Raw genomic sequence first — 10,885 nt, 5'->3', positions numbered from 1 at the left:
GAGACCACTAAGAATCTGAGAATTCTAAGGCCATCAAACCCAGCAAATATGCACTGGAGGCCCCTTGATACCAGCCTTCTGTGCCCTCCAAAGAGTCCCCTGTAAGAAGCATCAATGGTTTCTTTATGAGGCAACTTCCAATACCATGCCCTGACTCCAGTCACCCCCACTTGCCTTTAAGTACCCCTTTGCCTCCACGGGGAAAAGGTATTGTGCACAGTCGATAATTCATTTTGTAATATGCCATTGAGCTTCATGACCCTGACAAAGTACGTTTATTATTAATCACAGTAATAACTTGCGATTTATGGTTACTTAGCATCTGAAGGTTTTCAGTTTGTGTCTTAACTAAGACATAGTGGAAACAAATTTGTAAGCCAGGCAAGAAAGACTTCAACCCACCTTCCCGATGCTCCCTTGAAGTTGTAAAATCTTTCGGCAAGGATTTTGCATAGTGCTACCAAACATCTGTGTGAGTGGAAAATAAGTCAAGCATTGCTCGTCAACGGCTAACTATCTCTACCTGCATCTTTGATTTGAACAGTGTATATCTCTGCGAAGCTGCAGCTTACTGAATAATGACATTTCAGTTACATTTCTGCAGACCACCCCAACTGGTGTCTTCTAGACAGACAAATCCTGTAACATTGGTGGTTAGGTTTTCTGTGCCTTAGCTGCCAGACAAATGTGATTGTGAGATTCAAAACGGGGTGAAGGTACAAGAACAACAAAGAGCCTGGAATAATATAAAATGTCCCCTTAAGTTCTTAGTATCCTTGAGTGACATTGGGACTAATTGGTTTGTTTATCCAAACTCTTGCTTTTTAACCCTTGAAGAGCTGTAGGGTCCCTTTTTAATCTAAACTTTATTTGGGGATTTTGAAACAATTGACCTCTAGTCAAATTAGATCCATTTAAACAAACCCACTGTTGCCTTGACCCGGCGTCTCTTTAAATAAACAACCTAACCTTGTGTTCTTAATGGAGCCTTTTAAAATCTTGTCTGTTGTATTGCAGTCCACACTATAGTAAAACATACTAGACACCCTCTAAGAAACTGTACTGTGAAATCTGAAGAACACAGAGAGATGAGACAGCTGAGGCAGTAATAGGCCAGAAGTCTTGGGAACCCTGGAACCTCTGATTTCACTTTCTTCAGCTACAGCCTCTACCTAGCATGTAGGAGCTTAGGGAAGTGGGGCAGTCCGGACCCTTGCATGCTGTTCCCTAGAAGTTCAGCTGGAGGAGGCTTTGAGTCCACAGCCACAGCCAAGTCCCCTGAATCTCAGAAACTATCCAAAACCCTCCCTATTGCCAATAATGAATGGTGATTGGTGAATGGTTTACCGTTCTTTAATAGAATGTTTTGGGGTGGGAGCTAAGAAAAGGATCCAGCAGGAGACCTGTTTACATGGAAGCCAAGTTGGAGTAAGTAGCAATCTTAGCTTGTCACTCGCATGTGTACTCAGTGCCACAACCCTGCTGAAAATGTCCAAGTGGATTTATCCCCTGTATTCCTCCCAGAGATGGAAAATATCCTAGGCATCTACAGGCACTTGGACAGGAGGTGGTGTCCCTGTCATATGCCCCTGCCTGCCCCTTTCCTACTCTGCCATCCACCAGTAAAGATCAGGGGCCATGGGGGCCAAAAGCTGTAACAATATTAAGATGTTTTTCTTCAACCTTGTCCCCAGAAAGATACTCTGTTTCCAAAAGATTATTCTCCCCTAGGCATTACATCATGAATTGATTCAGTTCTTGGAGGAAGAAGTTGAACAAAATATAATAGATTACCTCTTGGGGAAACATTCTGAGGTGGTTAAGTATTCCCATGAGAAAACTAAGAAACTGCTCATATATTACTGTGCTGTCCGTTTAACCTTTCCCCTTCGTGCAGCTGAGCCTGGCGCTTTTTATTTATTATTTTTTCCTTCCATAAAGGTTTTGCTTTAGTGGGGGACATTTCTTTCTTAAAGAAAAGGAGTTTTTTTGGTTTTGTATTTGCTGTTACTCTTGCTCAGGCACCAGAGTATGTCAGCAGATCCTAGAATAGGTTAACCCGCAGCACTACTTGGGAAGTCCTTCCCACATATAAACTTGGTCTCTGGGTGAGCACTAAAGAGGGAACACTAACCAAGGTTGGAGTGGGTGCTCCATATATTTAGTTTTTCTCTTAGTGGGGAGCCCTGGAATATCATGCAGTAGGAAAGAAGGAACACCGTGCGGCATTTGAAGGGACTGAGTCCCTTTCCGGCTAGTGCTTCTAAGCGATCTCTTTGATTGAGAAGAGCATTGTGTTTCCTCATTCTTGGGAACAGGATCTCAGTGAAGGATGTTAATTATTGATGAAATAACTCCCATCCAGTAAATAGTGCAGTCAGAAATGTGGGAGCTGGCTTCTCTTCCAAGTTCTCAAGTTGAAGCAGTGAAGGGGCGGGAAGACTTGGCTAAAAAGATGGTGGCTTGGAATGAAGAGTGCATGGAAGGGCTGAGGAACCTGAGAGACTGTAATACCAGGAAGCCTTTCATCACCAAGTACCCAGCTGGCGACTGGAAGCTTAACAGTGTCCAGAGCCCAGTTAACAGATTGTTGGGTTGTGAAGGACTTGGCCAGAGCTCTGTTGGAAAGGTTGGTGAAGACTGGGTGGGGCGTTGCTTTCCTGAACATGTCAGCAAATCTCAGTTGTCTGTCTCATAAATCTCCAGTCAGATTAGCACAGTCTCCCCAGGGCACAGCTCTATATCCCTTTATCCCCAAACAATCCCTCCGCAGCTCCAGCCAGTCCCTGACTCAGCCTAGAGGGTCCAGCTCCGCACCTGAAAGATGGGTGAAGACCCTCAGAGGGGAACTCTTAATATTTTTTTCAACTTCCTGTGGCTATATAATCATTGCAAAATAAAAAATGGTTTCAAAAGCGTAAAGTACTTGAAACAACCCTCCCAAGTTTGTCAGTCTCAGTGACTTCATCAGCAACCTGAGAATGCTAGTGATACTTCCTGGTTGCTGTGTTGGGGACGCAGCTCTGTGACAGAGTGCTCTCCTAGCAACCAGGAGGTCCCGGGTTTGAACCCTAGCACTGCAGAATAGTATATAAAAATAAAAGCAATACAGATGCCCATCTTGATTTTGTCAGCCAACACTGTTGCAGGTGTCCATGTCCTTTGGAAAGAGGGTCGCCAGAAGAGTGTTCTGCTGCTGTTGGTCTACAGCGCTGTCACTGTACCAGGTGTTTCCCCATGTGCCTTCATCGCACGTGATTGCATTGTTGTGCTCATGTTACAGGTCAGGCAGCTGAGACTTTTAGGGGCCGTGGGACCTGTTCCAAGATCACAGAGTTCATCTGTAGCAGGGCTGGATTAGGGCTCCATCTGCCTCCCCAGCCTGTTTTCCTTTGATGCAAAAACTGTCACTGGGAGAAGTTAAGGTGTGAGGATGGTGGGAGAGAAAACCACCACAGGGAGATGGGAGTTTGTGTTGTGCCCGACTCACTGGTGTCAGCAGGACCACACAGTGAAGAGCTGGCATCTCCTGGACTCCGAAAGTCTGACTGCTTCTGCTTCATCTAGGGGAAGCAGGACTGTCATGTCTGTATCTCAGCCCCATCCTACCATTTTCCAAGGCAGTTTGCTGGTCTCATCAGTACATGCTGCCAACCACTGCACAGCTACTGCGTGCTTAAGAGTTTCTTCATCAAATTGTGGGGAGGCTGTATGTGTATTCTAGTATTGAGTACCAGCTTTGGCTAGACTTTTATGCTCTCCTCCTTCTCTTCCCTTTGAAAGAAGGTCTTACTATGTAGCCTAGGCTGGTCTTGAACTCATAATCCATCTTCAGCCTCCAGAGTGCTGAGATCTAGGAATGTGCCATTGTGTTCAGTTCCGTTTATTCCATCTATTGGGATTGCTTACCCTTGCTATTCTCCCTCAGGCATGGAAATCATAGTACCTGCAGCTCTTGGCTGTCCTAAGTGTGTCTGTCCACCTGCAGTTTAGTGGGCAGAGTCAGGTATATATATTAGCTAAGGATGGAGGAGCTAGGAAGTGCTTGCCAAAGACTGGCAAAAGAACAGAATCAGGGGTCCTTCCTGTACTCAGAGTAATTAAGCAGAGAAGTAACCCCTGCATCCTGCTGAGAGGATCCCCAAGTCCAGGAAGAAATTTGTAAGCTATGGGACACTGTTGCTTTTTCTGTTGGGAGGTCCAGGTGTAACTGGCACTGGCACGGTTCTGTCCTGAGGGCTTAGGACAGACAGCAAGTGCCAAAAGAAATGTTTGCTAAGTAATAATTGCCATCCAGTGAGTGGAACAAGATTTGTTGGCATGTCTGCCTTGATTTAAGAGGCATATTAACACAAAGGGGTCTCTCCAGCTCCTTGCCCTGGGCCTTTGGATGCTACCAGGAAGTTCTGGGAAAGAAAGTGACTTCTAAAAAAATTAGCCTCCCAAATTTTGGTGGAAAGCCACCCTCCTTTCTCTGACAGCTTCTTGAAAGAACACTTAAGGATCCATATTTTTAAAATGTTTCCTTTAGGGGCTGGGGAGATGGCTAAGTGGGCAAGGCAAAGTGCCCAGTACAGAAGCATGAGAACCTGAGCTTAGATCAGGTAAATGGGCATGTCCTATCCCAATCCCCTTAGCCAGCCAATCTAGCCACATTGGTGAGCTCTAGGTTCGGTAAGAGATTCCATCTAACATAAGTAGTCAAGGGAGAGAGTGATAGAGGGGCCTGCTGCTGACTTCTGACCTCCAGGGGAACACACACACCATACCCCTCCACAAAGAAATGGGTACCATGTGCTCCTCTGCACCACAGGAAAATGCCCGTTAATAAAGTTCCAGGGTGTATTATTTGTTCTTGTAATTTGGAAGACTGAAAACAGCCCAGCAGTTGCATATAATTGGAATGGTTGAGATGGAAAAAGGGCAGGGTACTATTTTTCCATTGTCTCACTTAAGGACCAGCAGACAGCTAGTGAACTGTGGTCACTTACCCTAGGTTGCACAGCTTCTAAGGACCCAATGCAACCAATCCTGGTTGGAGACCTCTGGTTTCCCCTCTGTGCTGCATATGGGTGATTTCTCTACTGGAATTTATCTCTGCTCAGTGTTTGATTGACAGAAAAAAACCTGCCCAGCAACCACTTTACTGCTGGATACATTGGAAGGAAGCAGCTGATGGATGCTTTTGTGCTAGGAGCTGCGTCAGTTACTCCTGTTGGCATAGTGCAGAATCTACAGGTGTGCAACCCGAGGCAGTTGTGGGAGCGAGTGCACTGGATAAGTAGGCTCCACCACTGCAGTATTTCTACAGCGTTCCTCACTTGGCACAGGCATGGGAGTTTTCTCTAATAGTGTGAGGTTAAATGATGTGATAACACACATGAAGTCCCTATTTTAGCGCTTGGTGTGTGGCAGATACTTGATTCCTTTTCAGTTTGATGGAACTTCAGAGTGTCAGAAAAGTTAAAAGAAAGAGCACAAATAACATTCACTAAGATTCCTCAAACAGTAGCATTGTACTGATGGCTTTGCAGACAGAGGAATGATAGGTGTATATAATGGTAGACACAGGAAGATAGACCTTCGGTTGATAGCCTTTCTCTTGTGTTGTGAACCTTTGAAAGTAAAACAGTAGGCACGATTCATTCATCCCTGTAAAAACACTCGTCTCCTGAAAGCAGCAGGCCACAAATATCAGGAGTGATTATTTGATTAGATCTTCGAAAGAATTTGCAGCATTTCCATAGCGTGACTTGGACTCAGACACAACCAAGCCAACTTTAACTGAGCACATAGTACATGTCACACACAGTACTAGGTGCTTTGGGGAAAACAATCTTACTGATCTCTCTCTCTCTGCTGCATCCTGAGGCAGGTTTATTAATCCCTCCATTTCAAAGATCAGAGCAAGTAAGACTCAAAGACTGTGGGGAGATGTTGTTTATGATTTATTAAAGCTTGCCTAAGGATTCAGAAAAGCAAAGTCAGCCTCAAATTATGGAGATCACATAGTTTGTAACACATAATATATAGTATTATGTATATAGTGTATCACATAAAGTGATACACACCTTTAATCCCAGCAGCCAGAAGCTAGGAGGTGGTGGTACACAACTTTAATCATAGGACTCAGGATTAAGAGGTAGAGGGATCTCTGTGAGTCCAAGACCACCCAGATCTACACAAGAGTGAATCAGTCTAATAGAAGATTATAGCTCACACCTTTAATGCCAACATTAGGGAAATATATAAGACAGAAGCAAGGTCTCAGAGAGGCATTCATTTTGCAGCCACACTGAGGAGAGGCAGCAGTTTGAGACTGGTGAAGAGCTCATGGATCAGCCCTTTCAGCCTGAGCTAGAGCTGAGAGCTAGTGGCCAGCTGCTTTGCTTTTCTGATATTCAGCTTGAAGCTTGAACCCCAATATCAGTCTCTCGGTCTTTTATTTTTCGTGTTACAAAAGACCTTTGTATGCTACACAAAGATCCTTGGTGAAGTGGTAGAAATGGGATTTGAACCTAGGTCCTTGGTCTCCAATCCTGGTATTCATTCCAAAACAACACTGGTACAAGCGATGATGCTTTTTTGCTGCCTGTTAATTGGTGATCACACTCTACTCTAAAAATAGGCTGGTGCACAACTCAGGGCGAAGTGCTTGTGCAACGTGCATAAGGGCCTGCATTCAGATCTCCAGAACTGCAAAATAAATGAGAATGTTCCAAAAGAAAAACTGGAAGGAAAACAAGAAGGACATTGGATTGAAATCAGTGTGCACTAACACCACCCCCCAGCCCCCACCCCCGCCAGGCTGCCACACCCTTGCTCTGCTCTGTTGGTTTTCTTGGTTCTGTTTAATCTGAAGATGTGGCTGGAACTGTTTCAGTCTCACACAGTCCTTTCACAGAGTCCCACTACGGGCTGCAGAACAATTTCTTATCTTCAGATACCTTGAGTTGAATCCATATTTGAAATAAAGGTTTATTTCCCCCGGGAGTGCTGATGATATTGTTAACATTGGGGACAGTGGGGCTTCCTTCCCATTAGGACCTGGAGATGCTGGCCTGCCTTAGGCTCTGCTCAGACAGTGGGACAATAAGAACTTCCAATTGATTGTCTCCATTTCCGTCTGAACAGGGCTGATAGGTCTGGCCCGATCCTCCAGTGCCTAAAGACAGAGAACAGCAGAAGGAACACAGTTTATTGGGATGATACATCCTTTGGGAAGTCCTGCAGAATTCTGGCAGGACTCTTCTGGAACCAGCATTAATTCTACTTCAGTACAATCCTGTGCTTGGATCAGCAGCCTTAGCTATCAGTTGCATGAAAATTCAATAGGAAAAGAATTTTAACTCACAGCTCATGAACTTGATGATCTTCGAGTAGCTTGGGAATCATTGATTGGCCATGCTGAAAAGGCACCTGGGAATATTGGGAGGTCCGTGTTTATGAAGCTTAAATATGGAAATGCTTCTATATGGAGGTCCAAACCTCCAGATGTAGGCTCAGACTGAATTGAATTTGTATGTGTTTTACTTGTTTTGAGATGGAGTCTCATGTATTCCCGGTTGGCTTTGAACTTACTCTGTAGCTGGGGATGACTCTGAATTCCTGATCCCCCTGCCTCCACCTCCCAAGTGATAATAGGATTACCACCATGCCTGGCTTTTGCTGTGCTGAGGACCAAAACCAAGTCTTTGCTTGCACTAAGCAGGCACTCTACCAACTAAACTACACCAGAAGCCTCTGAACTGTATTCAGATCCCAGTGGCCTTAAGCAACTTCACCATTTGAAATGATAGCAATGTTATCTGTTTAAGGACTATAGTTAAAGAGCCTAGGATAAACTCTGATCCTTAGAAAATTCTCATACTTTGTGCTTCCAGCATCCACATCCGGGGCTCAACAGCCACTTACAGCTCCAGCTTCAGAGATCCATCACCTCTGGCCTCCAGGGTACCACACTCAAACACACATACTCACACAATACACATAATTAAAAATAAATATAAAAGAAAAGAATATTCTCGTACTGCGTGTCCTGATTCTTTCTTCTTGTCAATTTGACACAAACTAGAGTTATCCGGGAAGAGGACCCTCAGTTGAGAAAACGCCTCCATCAGATTGCCTCTTGATTAATAATTGATGTAGGAAGGCTCAGCCCATTATGGGCGGCATCACCCTGGGCAGGTGGTCTTAAGCTGTATAAGAAAGCAGGTTGAGCAGGGGATGAGGAGCAAGCCATTAAGCAGTGGTCTTCAATGGCTTCTACTTCGGTTCCTGCCTCCAAGTCTCTGCCTTGAGTTCCTGCCCTGACCTCCCTCATGATGGATTAGGACCCCACAGCTATAAGCTGAGTTAAACCCTTCCTTCCCGGAGTTGCTTCTGATCATGCTGTTTTCTCACACCTATAGCAAGCTAACTAAGACACTGTGATATAATTTGAATAAAGTTGAATGGGCAAACTAATTTTTCCTAATTCCCTTTCTCTTGTTGGCTCCATTTTTTTTCTTTCCTGCCTCTCTGTTCTTCTTCCCTGTCTCCCCCAAGCCCCTGTTTAGCCTCCCCGTACTACCTCAATCCTACGATGGCTCAGAGTTATTAAAGAACATTTAGTTCCTAGTGTTCTAGGAGACAACATCCTGACGCTGAGTCCCATGCGAGAATCTCTTATTTCTTAAAGGCTTCATAAAAGTCAGCAATCAAACAAAGCTTTCCCCCCTAGAATCAAGTTATTCTGTGTCCATGAACATCTGGGCAGGCAGGAGTGGGGTGGTACAGCTTTCGCCTGGGCCTCTTCAATAACGGCTTCTTGGGCTGGAGCAGTGTCTGTGTTTATGCCTCATTAGGAACACAAACCATCATTCCAGGACTTTCTTTCTGGGACTGCCACTAACTGTGTGGGTGAATTATTTCCCAACTTTGAACTTCAGTTCTGAAAATGGAACGAGTCAGACGAGACTTGCTATAATTGATGAAAGTCAATGAAAATACCACTCCGATTTAATGCTTAATCATGTATACTCTTGTGTTGGTTTCCTGATATCCATCTTGGCTTGACAGTGACCCCTCAAGCGTGGAGACAGCGTCACACTTCCTAGAGATGAGCTTAAGCCATAGTTGGGGCCTGCCTCTGCAACCTTCCGCAAATGAAGCTCCCCTGCCTCCCTTGGTGTTCTCCAGCATGAAGGGTGGTTACGAGGACTGTCTACGATGAAAGTGACCCGCACTTGCTAACTGTTTGCTGTTTTCACTGTCTGGAAGCCTCCCACCATGCAGTGCTCAGCAAGTGTTTGTTCTAGCACATCTTTTTTTTCTGATGCACAAACTAAGAGTTTGACTTTTCTTGATTTAAAAAAAAATTACTAAACAGTGGAATTGAAACAAATTTCATTTTCGAAGCAATAACATTAAACACATGAAATATAGGCTTTTAGTGTTAGTCAAAGCTTTGTGTGGTTTTATATCAATGATATTGATGTCTGTACTCTTTGGAGTGCCTCGAGATTTACGTGGAAGTAGAAATACCAAAATTAAACTGGAAATGAAATATTAATACTCTCTGCGGGATTGATTCTGTCAGGTTTTCTTTCCATAGTTCTTAAAATTTGCATGATTTTTAAAAATTGCTTTTTACGTATAGGAACAATGGGAGAGAAAAATGTGTAAACACCTGACTTTTTGTATTAGTCAGGGCTCTCCAGAGAAACAAATACCAGGAAGCAGGGCTGTGAAACAAATTCCTTAGAAGAAAGTGGTTCTTGGAGCTGCATAGGCTAATATGTTCCCATGTTTGTAGATGGGAAGGCCATCTACAGAAGGGCCAATGATGCCTGCTCCAGTCTGTGTCCAGAGGCGGAAGCCTGGTATCCCAGCTGGAGATGGGCAAGTGTGGACATCCTGCTCAGCCAGAGTTTGTTTTGCTATCAGGCCTTCCACAGATTAGATGAAGCCCACCCATACTGGGAAAGGACCATCCGGTTTTCCCATCTTCCTGTCCAAGTGTTAATCTTACCCCCAAACACCCTCTCAGACATGCCCAGGATACTGTTCAACAGAATATCTGGGCATCCATCACTCAGTGAAGTTAACAGGTTTATTTGGAAGGTTAGGCATTCCAGTGGCTTGGGAAATGCAAGAAAGAAAGTCAAAAAGTCAAGTTTTGCCACCCAAAAATGATCATTATGACAGCGGGGGCACATTTCCTAACAGTTGTTTTCCTTCTAAATAAACACCAATCAATTTTTTTAATTGTTCTTGTCTTTGGCCAGAGATTTCGTGTTAGCTCTGTTATCAGAGACACAAGGACTCCCATGATGCCTCTCACTTTTCCACTCACAGAACAACCATTAGAAAGTCCATGAGACAGTATCACTATAACTGTTTCCCCAGAGGGAGGTGGGAGAGAAGTGATTTTCTCCTTTGCAACTCTACAACTAGGTTAAGGGGGAGGGGCTAGCAGGGTAGGTAACAGTAATTTCCAGAGAATTCCAGAAGTGCTTGTTATTCTGATTACTATGCAGTGTGCACACTTATTAAATTATCATAATGTACCCTAAAAACATGTAAAAATAATGCCTTAAACAAAAAGAAAGAAAGAAAGAAAGAAAGGAAGAAAGAAAGAAAGAAAGAAAGAAAGAAAGAACAGCTGCTAGCACAACCATTCCCATGCCAACCCTCCTGTGACTCCACAACCCAGCACTGAAGGTGTTAATCGCTCATCTTGCCTTTCCAGGGCAGGAGGTGTGAGTGACTAGGAAACCCCTCATAAATTAAAGGTGGCAGCTTCTCTGAGGAGGGGAGGTGGTTTGTTCAGCATTTTAAGCCTTTTAGCTAGTGTCCTTTATCACTGATTGATTTATTGGATATTTATGTAGTGGGCAAGGGA

This window comes from Cricetulus griseus (genome assembly GCF_003668045.3).
Source record: "Cricetulus griseus strain 17A/GY chromosome 1 unlocalized genomic scaffold, alternate assembly CriGri-PICRH-1.0 chr1_1, whole genome shotgun sequence".
NCBI classification, from domain to species: domain Eukaryota; kingdom Metazoa; phylum Chordata; class Mammalia; order Rodentia; family Cricetidae; genus Cricetulus; species Cricetulus griseus.
Note: the sequence above shows the minus strand (reverse complement) of the source record.